General features: G+C 44.2%; 1 pseudogene; it reads left to right on the top strand.

The window, feature by feature from the left end:
• LOC111977964 (RNA binding protein fox-1 homolog 3-like) overlaps positions 1-12,910 on the top strand; it is a 736,610-nt pseudogene that overhangs the window by 665,872 nt on the left and 57,828 nt on the right.

The following is a 12,910-nucleotide window of genomic DNA, read 5'->3' as shown; positions in this document are numbered from 1 at the left end:
AGACAGACGAGAGAGAACCGAAGCAGAGAGAGAGAACGAGATAGAAGCAGAGAGAAGCAGAGGAGATGAGCAGAGAGAGAGAGAGAGAGACAGAGAGAGCAAGAATGAGACATGTCCTCGAAATCTGACAGAGAGACAGCTCCTGAGATGTATGAGAGAGATTAGAGACTGACGAAACATGGATACTCCAGTGACAGATTGGTCGGATCAGGAGAAAGATGGAGACAAGGCGAGGAGAGAGGAGGCACACTGCGCGCCGATGAGGAGAGGTGGAAATGCGGAAAGTAGAACTGGAGCGCATAAGAACCGAGCGAGGATGGGAGGAGGGGAGAGACGAGAGCAGAGAGAGAGAGAGAGAAGAGAGAGAGAGAGAGAGAGAGAGAGAGAGAGAAGAGAGAGAGGAGAGAAGAGACGGAGCAGGAGAGAGAAGAGAGAGAGACGAGAGTAGGAAGTAGGAGGAGGAGAGAGCGAGAGAGAGAGAGCAGAGAGCAGAGAGAGAGAAGAGACGAGAAGAGATTGTCAGGAACACGCGGTTGCACCATGGCCGGTCAGTCTTCTGAAGCTTCTCTCTAGCTGCTTTCAGACCAGAGCTTCAACAGCCTTATACATGAAATATTTACTCTGCCCCCAAAACCCTGAAACTCAACTTCAAATCAGAGTAAGCGGCATGCGAGAAGAGAAAAAGGAAGACTGAGAGCAAAGAAGAATAAGAGAGAGTTGAAATAAAGTTTTGGCATAGAGAGTTCAGTTAAGAAACAGCTTATGTGGGTTTATGGTACTTTGGCCTATATGTAGCTGAGCTCCAGCACGCCACAGACACACACACACACACACACTAATAACCTCAGTAGAATAATCTCTTGCATATCTATTTCCGGACTCTGACATTGCGTGTTCTGATATTTCTTAATTTCTTGCTCTTGTTCTTTTTGCTTAAACTTTTCTCTTGGGATTATTTGTGTATCAGTATTGTGCCATTTAACTGCAGCTGCCGAGAGCTAGAAACACAAGCATTTCACTTCACCTGCTTTAACATCTGCTAATCTTGTACTCGACTAATAAGTTTTGATTTGATTTAAAGCACGAGTCTTATGACAGGCTATAACTTGCCAATGAGGTCTCCTGTAACTTTTGCTCTCGCTCTCACGCACACACACACACACACACACACACACACACACACACACACACACACACACACACACACACATACACACCACAAGTGGACATCTAAGGTTTTCATTAGCATCACCCTTCCACACATGATATGTTCTGTTCCTTTCTCCATAACTGATTTAGGAGCCTTCAATCTGTTTTAGTCCACAGACCAGTACTTGACTTTGACAGAAATAGATTCCAGTACTTATTTTGGGTTCCGGTATTGTTTATATTTAGGTGCAGGAGCTCCACAATACGTTTGAGCTAATATTCTATAAGAGATACAGGAGCTCAAGCAGTAGACCTTTGGCGGTGCCGGTCCTCAGCTCCAGTGAGCTCCTGCACAAGTCAAGCACTGCCACAGGCAATATAGAAGCTGGAGAGTAGGAGGCTATTGTCAGTGTTTGTCAGACTGTTTAAACTGACAGTCACTTTAGAGAGCTTGGACATTGTAAGTGCAGCACGGTAGAGGAGCAGTGTGCTGGGGACCGTAGAGTGGTCACTTTACAGATATTTGGCTATTGTGTTTTACAGTTGGAGAGAGAGAGTGGGAGAGAAGTCAGGGAACAGAGAGAGAGATTGGAGTTGTCGTGAGAGGCTGCTAACGAGACAGAAAGAAGGGATCTAGTGCACCACCTAAGAGGTATAGGGTAGATGTGTGTGTAGGTGTTTTCACCTGTGTGAGTGTGTGGGTCTCTTCCCTGTGGACAGGCAGACATACTGACAGACTGCACACGTGTGCACACACACACACACAGGCACACACACAGACATACCGTTCCGGTGGTGGCAGAGGGGAAGCCTGGGCTGGTTGTGTATGATAATGTTCATGTCATTACAGACTCGTGCCGCATCAGTGCTCTCCAGCTCTCACAGTGGAGATTGGGGAATAACCATGGCATAGTTCAGCACAAGAGCCTGGGCTGAGCTGAGGTGGAGAGCCATAGGCACTGTTTTGTGTGGACCCTTTCAACAGGCATCCATCATTCCTGTCTGTCTCTCTGTCTAACTCAATCAGATAGTGTTAGCCATGGTTCCATCGCATAGCTTCTACCTATCCAGTCATTTAGAGGGACAAAGGATGCATTCAAACAGAGGCATTGTTTCCCTCTGCTGATGGAGAGAGAAGTAGAGAGAGAGACATGGAGAGAGAGGGAGAGAAGTAGAGAGAGAGACATGGAAAGAGAGCGACATGGAGAGAGAGGGAGAGGAGAGAAGTAGAGAGAGAGACATGGAGAGAGAGGGAGAGAAAGAATAGAGAGAGAACATGGAGAGAGAGGGAGAGAAGTAGAGAGAGAGACATGGAAGAGATGGAGAGAGTAGAGAGAAAGTAGAGAGAGAGACATGGAGAGAGAGGGAGAGAAGTAGCAGAGAGAAGAGACATGGAGAGATGGAGGGAGAGAAGTAGAGAGAGAGACATGCGAGAGGTGAGAGGCACGTAGAGAGACGAGAGAAGAATAGAGAGAAGGGGAGAGGGAAGAGAAGAAAGTAGAGAGAGAGACGATGGAGGAGAGAGAGAGTAGAGTAGAGAGAGAGGACATGAGAGAGAGAGGAAGGAGAAGTGAGAGAGAGAGACATGGGAGGATGAGGGAGAGGGAGAGAACTAGAGAGAGAGAGAGACGATGAGAGAAGAGAGGGAGAGGGAGAGAAGTGGGAGGAGAGAGAGAGACAGGAGAAAGAGGGAGAGGGAGAGAGTAGAGAGAGAGAGAAGACAGTGGAGAAAGAGGGAGAGGGAGAAGAAGTAGAGAGAGAGACATGGAGAGAGATGGAGAGAAGTAAGGAGAGACATGGAGAGAGAGGGAAAGAAGTGAGAGAGAGATGAGAGTGAGGAGAGAGAGACGGAGAGAGAGAGGGAGGGAGAGAGGGAGAGGAATAGAGAGGGGAGATGGCATGGAGGGGGGAGGGAAGTAGAGAGAGAGACATGGAGAGAGAGGGAGAGAGAGAGTAGACTGAAGAGAGAGAGAGAGGGAGAGAAGTATGAGAGAGAGACATGGAGAGGAGGGAGAGAGTAGAGAGAGAGACACATGGAGAGATAGGAGAGGGAGAGAACATCGGAGAGAGCAGACAGGGAGAGAGAGGGAGAGAAGTAGAGAGAGAGTACATGGAGAGAGAGGGGAGAAGTAGAGAGAGAGGACATGGAGAGAGGGGGAGAGGGAGGAAGTGAGAGAGAGACATGGAGAGAGAGGGAGAGAGTAGAGAGAGATATGGAGGAGAGGGAGAGGGAGAGAAGTAGAGAGAGAGACATGGAGACGAGAGGGAGAGAAATAGAGAGAGAGCTGGAGAGAGTAGAGAGAGAGACATGGAGAGAGGAGAGAGAGAGAGAGAGAGTCATGCTCAACATGAGCTCCTGCTTGATATTTTGATTTTTTTTGGTTTTAGAATGAGATAAACACTCTAATCGAAGAATGATTTCCAGACAAGAAGTGATGAACAACAATCTCTATACATTCAGAATAGAAAAAAAAGTAACTTGGCGCCTCAAGTTAAGAAGTTTTGAGTCTAGCTAGCTAGCTACACACAACAAAGACCCAGCCAGCAAGACTAACAAGCTAGCCATAAGAAACGAGCTAGAACAAACCTAGCAAGGTCAGTTAATACAACTACATCAAACTGACAAAACTGAGTGAGTAAAACAAAAAGGAGCAACGGACAACTGTAAACATATCTTCAGTCTTTTGTGTGAGGATTTTTCACTATATTTGCTGTTTTTTGAAAGTAGCGCGAACAGCAGACGAACAAATCGGTTGCCATGGCAACGGGGCAGCAGAATAGCGCAGCAGTAGCGGTAGTAGCAGAGCGCACAGACACCATGTCCCCACTCCCCCCCTCAGCGCAGAATCATTCTCTACCAAAAAAGGTCAAAATGACACAATGAGGAAAGCTTTCAAACAGAAACTACTAGAGAAGAGGCCAGAAACCCTTTTTGCAGACCTCTACAAAAACGGTGACGTGAGTAATCTCATCTTCCTCACTGACCAGCACAAATGCATGGCGCTCAGCAGTCTGCTCTCACTACCCATGATAAAGAAAGAGGGAATCTGTAATGGGTGGAAGCTGAAAATCAAAGAGACAGACGACCCTGACAGCACCATGATAACAAACCCTCTACAAGACTGGGACTGTCATGGTGCAAGGTAACATCAGGCTGTTTGGAAACAGACTTTCAGACCATTAAGGAGAGAGCGGAGAGAGAGAAGGACACCACCAGTGACATGCCTCCACAAAACAAACTCCACCCTCACCCCTACCCTCCCCACCCAAAAAGGCACATCCAGCACCTCTCTTTCCACCATAGTGGAGGACACGCCCCAGGAGGAGAGCGACCCTCAGTGCAGAGCAGGCTCAGGCCTCCTCACCACCATGGCTGCCATGAGGGATGAGTTCACCAAACTGGAGGGGGAGGTGGTCCTGCTCAGGGAGAGCGTGAGCAAACAGCAACCAGACAACCACACCTTAGAGGAGCTCCTAACCAAGGTGAGGACAGAGCAGGCAGCAGCTCTTGCACACAGCTTGAAAGAGGTTCAGCAAGAGAGAGACGGACTCAAGAGTAGAGGCTGCTGGATCTCCAACAAAGGAGCGGGCAGAGAGCTCAAAAAAGCAGCGAAGCAGCATAGGCACCGCGATGACCTAAGAGAGGAGCTTGCAGAGAGAGAAGAAGAGAGAGAGGACCAGGCTGCAGGAGCAGATAGATCACCACCTATGACCTGCCTCACACAAGCAGAGGAGCCCAGCTCAACCAGCCAGACTTCCCCAGCCCTGGCTGCTGCACCTCCCTCATCCCCACACAAGAAAGCCTCCACTTGACAGTGGGCACCCCACAACCAGGACCCCAGCTCCAACACCCAGCAACGCAGCCCCCTTTGCCCCCCGAGTCACAGAGAAAAACACTGGCTTGACATCGTCCTGTTAATGGACTCAATGGGAAGTATGTTCAGGAGAAGAAACTTTCCCTAGACACAAAAAGAGAAAGGTGGTGTGCCCAAGACAAGGGTAGATAGTCAATGGCAGCTGCTTGATAAAGAACCATCTCGGGTCGCCAAGCACATAATCATACATACCGGAAGCAACGACCTGCGTGCTCAGCAGGAGAGGGTGGCGACTTCACTACGGGGAGTGATTGAGAAGGCCTCCGCAATCGTTCCCCAACTCAAGAATCATAGTGTCAACCCTTCTACAGAGGAGGGACATCCTCGGCTCTGGTCTCGCTATCAACCAGCAACGCTCTGTCAGCTATAATCAAAGAATAAAATGGTCCAGCTATATAAATGATGTTACGGTTAGGAACAGTCGGCTGCGACTGTCACCTCACAAGAAGTTTGATAGTACCCTGGCACTACCAATGCCGGAGATGTCTCAGTTGTGGAAAGTGTGAGGTCTTTATATGAACCATGGTGTGGTCTTCGGCCCTCGATACTAAGAGAGGTATCAGGTTCACTACCATACCGGGTTTTTGCCTCGAGGAGGTCGTGGGACTCTATCACTAAGGAAGTGTAGCTGCTGGTCGTTAAACCGCCAGCCCAGGAGAGCCTTTCCATTTCTAGGAATTAGCGTGGAGCATATCTCTCACCCCCCGGGATTAATCAGCCAAGTACAACATTCCCGGAGGTTGCTCGGTTTTTTCCTGGGTGGTCTCGCTTCGTTCCTCTGTTGGTTGTCTCCCGCGTTCGTGCGTTGTTGTTCTGCTTTCTGTTGGTGTTCCGGTCGTCTGTGTTTCTCCTCGTCTGGTGTCTCGTGCTTTGGTTGTCGCGTTGTCGCCTGTTGTGTGTTTCGGTTGGTTTATCGGTGTCTTCGCATGGGGTGAACCGCGTCGTCAAGCTTGGTGGTCGTTTGCTCCTATGGTGCTGGTCTGGTCCGCGTTCGTCCTGGTCTGGTTGCTCACAGCGTCGTTCTGGTTCCGTCTGCGCCGAGTTCAGTCTGGTGTGTCTCCGCGTTCGTCCGGTGCCGCTGTCTCCGGTTGTGGTCCAGGCGTTTTGTTGGTTTCTGTGTTGTTCGCTGTCTGGTGGGTGTCGCTTTTTCTGGTTGGTGTCCGGTTGTTTGGTTCTGTGTCTCGTTGTCTCACCATTATACACTAACGTTCTGTTATTCTACTATCCAGACCATTAAACTAACTCTTTATATACATACCATTCATACACTGAATGTCTCGGTTTAATTCTACCACTATCCATTAAACTAACTCCTTTATGCCAGGTAGCCTATTAAACTCAAGCTCTTATATCATAACGGAGTGTAAAGAGTCTTAACTCTTGTATACACTACCATTATATCGTGAAACTCTGTCTATACATACCATTACCATTAAACTATACTCTTCTATACCATGACCATTAAGACTGAGACTCTGTTTAATACACATTAAACTAACTCTTGGTGGGGGGGCTTACAGTCCACCCGGACTGTAGTAACTGGGCAATTGTGTCGCGGTTCGTACCCTGGTGGATCGGCACGCCGGGTGCAGCCGCGAGTAGCCACGTGGGTGGCTCCAACTGAGGACTCTTTAGTGGATGCATGAGCCAGGAGCCAGTCTAGTAGCGGTGACTCGTTTCAGTCATCCAGTGAGCGCCGTACGTGTTATCCTACTAACTTTATCTTTCCATTAAACTTAACTCTTTATATCATACCATTAAATAACTTCTTTATACATACAATTAAATGAAACTTTATACCTACATAAACTAACTCTTTTATACATACTATTTAAACTAACTCTTTATACATACCATACCTTAAATCTAACTTTTATAACATTACCATATAACTAATTTTTATACAATACATTATTACTATATCTTTATTCATACCATACCATTCTACTAACTCTTATTCACTACCATACCATTTTATCTTAATCTTTATTCATACCATAGACTACTCTTTGCATATCATACCATACATAATACTAACGTCTTTATTCATACTCATTATGAACTAACTCTTCATCATACATACATTAACTAACTTTTATATCATACCATTCTAACTGAACTCTATTCATACCATTAAACTAACCTCTTTATATACATTACTCATGACCATTAAACTAACGACTTTTGATATTCATACTACGACCATTAAACTATCTGTGTAATAAATGTACGATTCTACAACTCTTTATACAGACAGTTCGTTGAGTACTCATGTCTACTTAACGTCTTTATATCATACCATGCAGTACTGACCATTGCCTGTGGAGGCCTCAGGGAGCTGCCTTTTTGGATGCGCTCGATTGGGACCATGTGCCCTGTGGCGCGTACGTACACGTGGTCTGTGTGGGTGATGTGAGTGCAGTCATTCTGAGGAGGGGTCCGGTACCGGGGGGGCGGTCTTTATCCGGAGTCGGAGGTTACCGATGACTCAGGTGGGGTCTTGAACTTAAGCTGGGCGGGGCGGTGTCGGTCTTATTACATACCACTAGCCAGTTCTGATCTAACGTCGTTTTTATTACATATCCAATCCTCATGTGATAGTCTTAACGGGTCTGGTGGGGGTTGGGAGGGGTTCGGATGACCCATGGGGCTGGGGGTTCATATGACCGGGGTTCTGTCAGGGTTGGACTGGCCCGCGGGGCGTGGGGTGTTGCTGGCTTTAGGCTGTGCAGGAACACCGGATGACCACTTCTAGGGTCTATACGGGTCGTTTAGTGACCTCGGTGAGTGCCGCAGTGGGGTGGTAGGCAGATAGGTGGTTGCGGGGGGGGCGCCGGGCGTCGCGCGGGGCAAGCGTTGTCGCTGCCGGTGTGGACGCCGCTGGCGGCGGAGGATGGGTACTCACCAGCCGGTCGCCGGGATTGAGTGCGGTCGCGCCAGGGATGAGTTGTCTCGATGCGTTTCAGCGATCGGTACTGCCCGCAGTGGTCGGAATAGGTATTAGGTTGAAACTCCGCGATTACAGTCAGTTTCTGGGGTTGATGCTCGCGTCAGTTTAATCAGCTGGTGCTAATGCTCGTGTTTAGTCCAGGCAGATCCTCGGAGGTACCGCAGTTTGCGTACTGAACTCTTTTAGTGGGTGGAGGCACTCAGACTGGGAATGTCGTCCAAGGCGTGGTCCGCAAGTCGTTTGTTGCCGTTGCGGGTTGACTCAGGAACGAGGAGCCAGACCCTTAAACTAACTCTTTATGCAGACCCGCAGTTGAACTAACTCTTTATGCAGAACAGACCGATTAATACTATCTCTTTATGCTATGACCAAGAGCATTCTACTAAACCTTTATGCAGACCAGAGCATTCTACTAACTCTTTTTATGCAGACAGACATTATACTGAACTGCTTTATACAGATCCAGCACGATTGATACTAACTCTTTATAGCAGAGCCAGACCATTTCAAACTAACGTCTTTATACAGACCAGACCAATTATAATCTAACTCTTTATGGGCAGACAGACAATTCTACTTAACTCTTTATACAGCAGCCAAGACCATTTCTCATCTTTTATGCAGACATTATACTAAACTCTTTATAAGACCAGGACTCATTTATAACTATACTCTTATTAGTCATGAACCGAGACCATTAGCTAACTCTTTATGCCGCACCAGACCATTATACACTAACTCTTTATGCAGGACAGACGCATTATACCTTAACTCTTTTATACAGACTCAGGACCATTCTACTAACTCTTTTATACAGACATGAACACTTCTATCGTAATCTTTTACAGACCAGTACCATTCTACTAAACTCTTTATGCAGACCAGACCCGATTAACTAACTCTGTGTCGCAGACCAGCACCATTATAACTAACTCTTTATGCAGCCAGACCTCTTCTAGCTAACCTCTTTCTGCTAGACCAGACCATTCTAGCTAAACTCTTTATGGCCGACTCATTAATACTAACTGCTTCAATACAGAGCTAGACCATTAAACTACTCTTTATGCCGACCATCTACGAACTCTTTAACACAGACGCAGACATTCCTACTAACGTATTTATATAGACCATTATACTAAACTTTTATAACAGACGCAGACCATTTAAACTAAACGTCTTTTTAGCAGACCAGCATTAAACAACTTCTTTATGCATGACAGACCATTATTACTAACTTTTTATACAGCCCAGACGCCATTCTACTAGATCTTAGTACAGATCAGACATTAAAACTAACTCTTTATGCAGACCAGACCATTATCTAACTCTTTATTGCAGACCATTTATACTAATTTTATACAGACCAGACCATGTAAGTACTAATGCTCTTTTATGCAGACGCAGACCATTAAACTACTCTTTATGCAACTCAGACCATTATACTGAACTCTTTACACAGCACCAGACCATTCTACGAACTCTTATCACAGACGCTAGACCCATTCTAATAACTCTTTATACAGACAGACATATCTAACTAACTCTAGATATAAGCCCAGACCATTAAACTAACTTTTATACAGACCATTCTACTAAACTCCTTATACAGAGCATTTACACTAATCTTTATACAGACCATTAAAGCTAATCTCTTTATACAGACCAGACATTCTATCTAACTTTATACAGACAGACCATTCTACTAACTCTTTATACAGACCAGACTCATGGTCTACTAACTCTTTATAAGACGCAGGACGCTTTATACTAACTCTTTATACAGACGCATTAAACTAACTCTTTATACAGACCAGACCATGTCTACTAACTCTTTATACAGCCCAGACGATTAAAGCTAACTCTTTATACAGACATTAAGTATCTGAACTCTTTATACATGACCAGACCAGTTTATACTAACTTTTATGCAGACAGACCATTTAACTAACTCTTTTAGAGGACCATTATACTAACTCCTTTATACAGACCAGACCCCTTCTACTAACTCTTTATACAGACCATTATATCTAATCTTTATACAGACCAGACCATTATATCCATTCTCCTTCTTTATATAGACCAGAATTAATAACTCTTTATGCAGACGAGACCATTAAACTAACTCTTTATACAGACCGATTATACTAATCTTCTATGGCAGACCAGACCATTAAAACTAACTCTTTAATACAGACCATCTAAAACAACTCTTTACCAGTACCCATTAAACTAACTCTTTTATAGCAGACATATACCTACTCTTTATACCAGGACCCAGACCATTAAAACTAATCTCTTTATACAGACCATTAAACTATACTCGCTTTTATACAGACCCCATTAACTAACTCTTTATCACAGACCATCTAAACTAACTCTTTATACAGACCATTAAACTAACTCTTTATACACGACCATTAAATGAACTATTTATACAGACTATTAAGACTAACTTCTTTATACAGACTATAAATAACCTCTTTATACAGACCAGACCTTTAAAGCTAAACTCTTTATAGCAGACCCATTTTATACTAATCTTTATACAGACCATTATATCTAACTCTGTTAATGCAGACCTAGACATTTCTCCCTAACCTCTTTCGCAGACCAGACCATTCTATAACTCTTTATGGCAGACCATTTATTTACTACTCTTCATACAGACCAGACCATTATAACTTAAGCTCTTTATGCAGACATTAACTAACTCTTCATAAGACAGACCATTAAACTAACTCTTTCATACCAGACCATTCTACTAACTCTTTATAACCAGACCAGACCATTTAAAATAACTCTTTATACAGAACAGACCCATTAAAATATACTTCTTTTATGCAGACAGACCATTTAACCTAACTCTTTATGCAGCACCAGGCCATTAATACTAAACTCTTTATACAGACAGAACCCATTCCTACTAACTCTTTATGCGCAGACCAGACCTTCTACGTTAACTCCTTTATACAGACCAGACCATTTCTACTAACTCTTTATGCAGACCAGACGCATCTCTACTACTCTCTTATACAGACAGACCTCATTCTACTAACCTCTTTATACGCCAGACCATTAAACTAACTCTTTATGCAGACAGACCATTATACTAACTCTTATGCAGACCATTAATACTTCAACTCTTTTAATAAGACAGACCATTATATCTCAACTCTTTCTGCGAGCCAGACCATTAACTAACTCTTTTATGCAGACCGACCATTTATATAATCTTTTTACCAGACTCAGAGCATTCTACTAACTCTTTTTATGCAGACCAGGCATCTCTACTAACTCTTTTATGGCAGACCAGAGCATTCTACTAACTCTTTTAATGCAGACCAGACATTGTAATCTAACTTTTATACCGACCAATTATACTCACTCTTCTATACAGAACCAGAACCCATTATTACTAACTCCTTTATACAGACCAGACCATTACACTAAATCTTTATACAGTCCAGACCAATTAACTACTCTTTTTGGCAGCCATGACTCATTCTACTGACTTTTTATACAGACCGACCTCTCTACTACTCTTTATACATGACAGACCAATTAAACTGAACCTTTATGCAGACCAGACCATTATAATAACTTCTTTATACAGACCAGACCCATTTCTTACTAACTCTTTCATACAGATCCAGACATTTAAACTAATCTCTTTATTCGCAGACAGACGATTATCACTAACTCTTTATGGAGCCATTTATACTAATCTTTATACAGACGCAAGATCCCATTATACTTAACTCTTATGCAGACCAGACCATTAAACTAACTCTTTAAATGGCAGACCAGACGCATTATACTAACTCTTCCAAGATCAGACATTCTACGAAACTGCTTTAACAGACCAGACCATTCTACTACTCTTTATCGACCAGACGCATTTCTAATACTAACTCTTTATACAGACCATCTACTAACTCTTTATAACAGACCATTACCTACTAACTCTTTTATACTACGACATGATAAACTAACTCTTTAATACAGATCCAGACCATTTATACTAACTCTTTATACAGATCCAGACCATTCTAGCTAACTCTTTATACAAGACCAGACCATTCTAACTTACTCTTTTATACAGACCAGACCTTTATTATCTAACTCTTTATACAGAACTCATTAAACTAACTCTTTATACAGACCAGAACATTCTTACTAAACTCGCTTTATACCACATATGTCAGAGTCAAGGCCCTGCGGGCCACATCCGGCCCCGCGAGAAGGTTTTTTTACGGCCCTGCGGATGATCTGTTGATTTATTATAGACCCCCGCAGACCCGCAGCAAGCGGCAGCCCGCAGATCTTTTACACGCACGCAATCTACTAATTTCCCACAATGCAAACGGTGAGCACCGAGCAGTAGGCTGCTTCATTTCAATATGTTATTGGCAATTGCAGTTCGTCATGCATCACAGTAAAATTACTTTCAGATACCCATCAAAATGGCAAAAACGGAACGGTGGACACTGAGAAACCGGGGTTTCAAAAAGGTGGGAGTCCGGATGTATATGTCACGGAGCGTAGCTGGCTAAAACCTGTGTGTCTTTCTTGTGTGGAGAAAGTGTGGCGGTACTGAAGAGTATAATCTTCGAGACGACATCTATGAAACGTAATCAACGCGGACCAAAAAAGAATATGGACATCGAACAAAGGCTACAAAGGCAGAGGAATTAAAAAACGAGGCTCAAATCTCGACAGGCTCTGTTCAAAACAAGCCAAATCACTAAGGCTCAGGCTGCTGTCAAGGCCAGTTTTTATTTTTGGAGAAGCGATCGGCTAAATCAGCCCGGCATTTACGAGGGGGATTTCATCCAAAACTGCTATGATTAAAGTTTGTGACGAAGTTTTGGCCCAGAAAAAGGGCAACTCTTTTTAAATTGTGAGTCTGGAGCAGAAACACCATTGCCGAGAGAGT

This window comes from Salvelinus sp. IW2-2015, linkage group LG18 (assembly GCF_002910315.2).
Source record: "Salvelinus sp. IW2-2015 linkage group LG18, ASM291031v2, whole genome shotgun sequence".
Taxonomy (NCBI): Eukaryota; Metazoa; Chordata; class Actinopteri; order Salmoniformes; family Salmonidae; genus Salvelinus; species Salvelinus sp. IW2-2015.
Note: the sequence above shows the minus strand (reverse complement) of the source record. Positions and strands in the feature narration are given on the sequence as shown.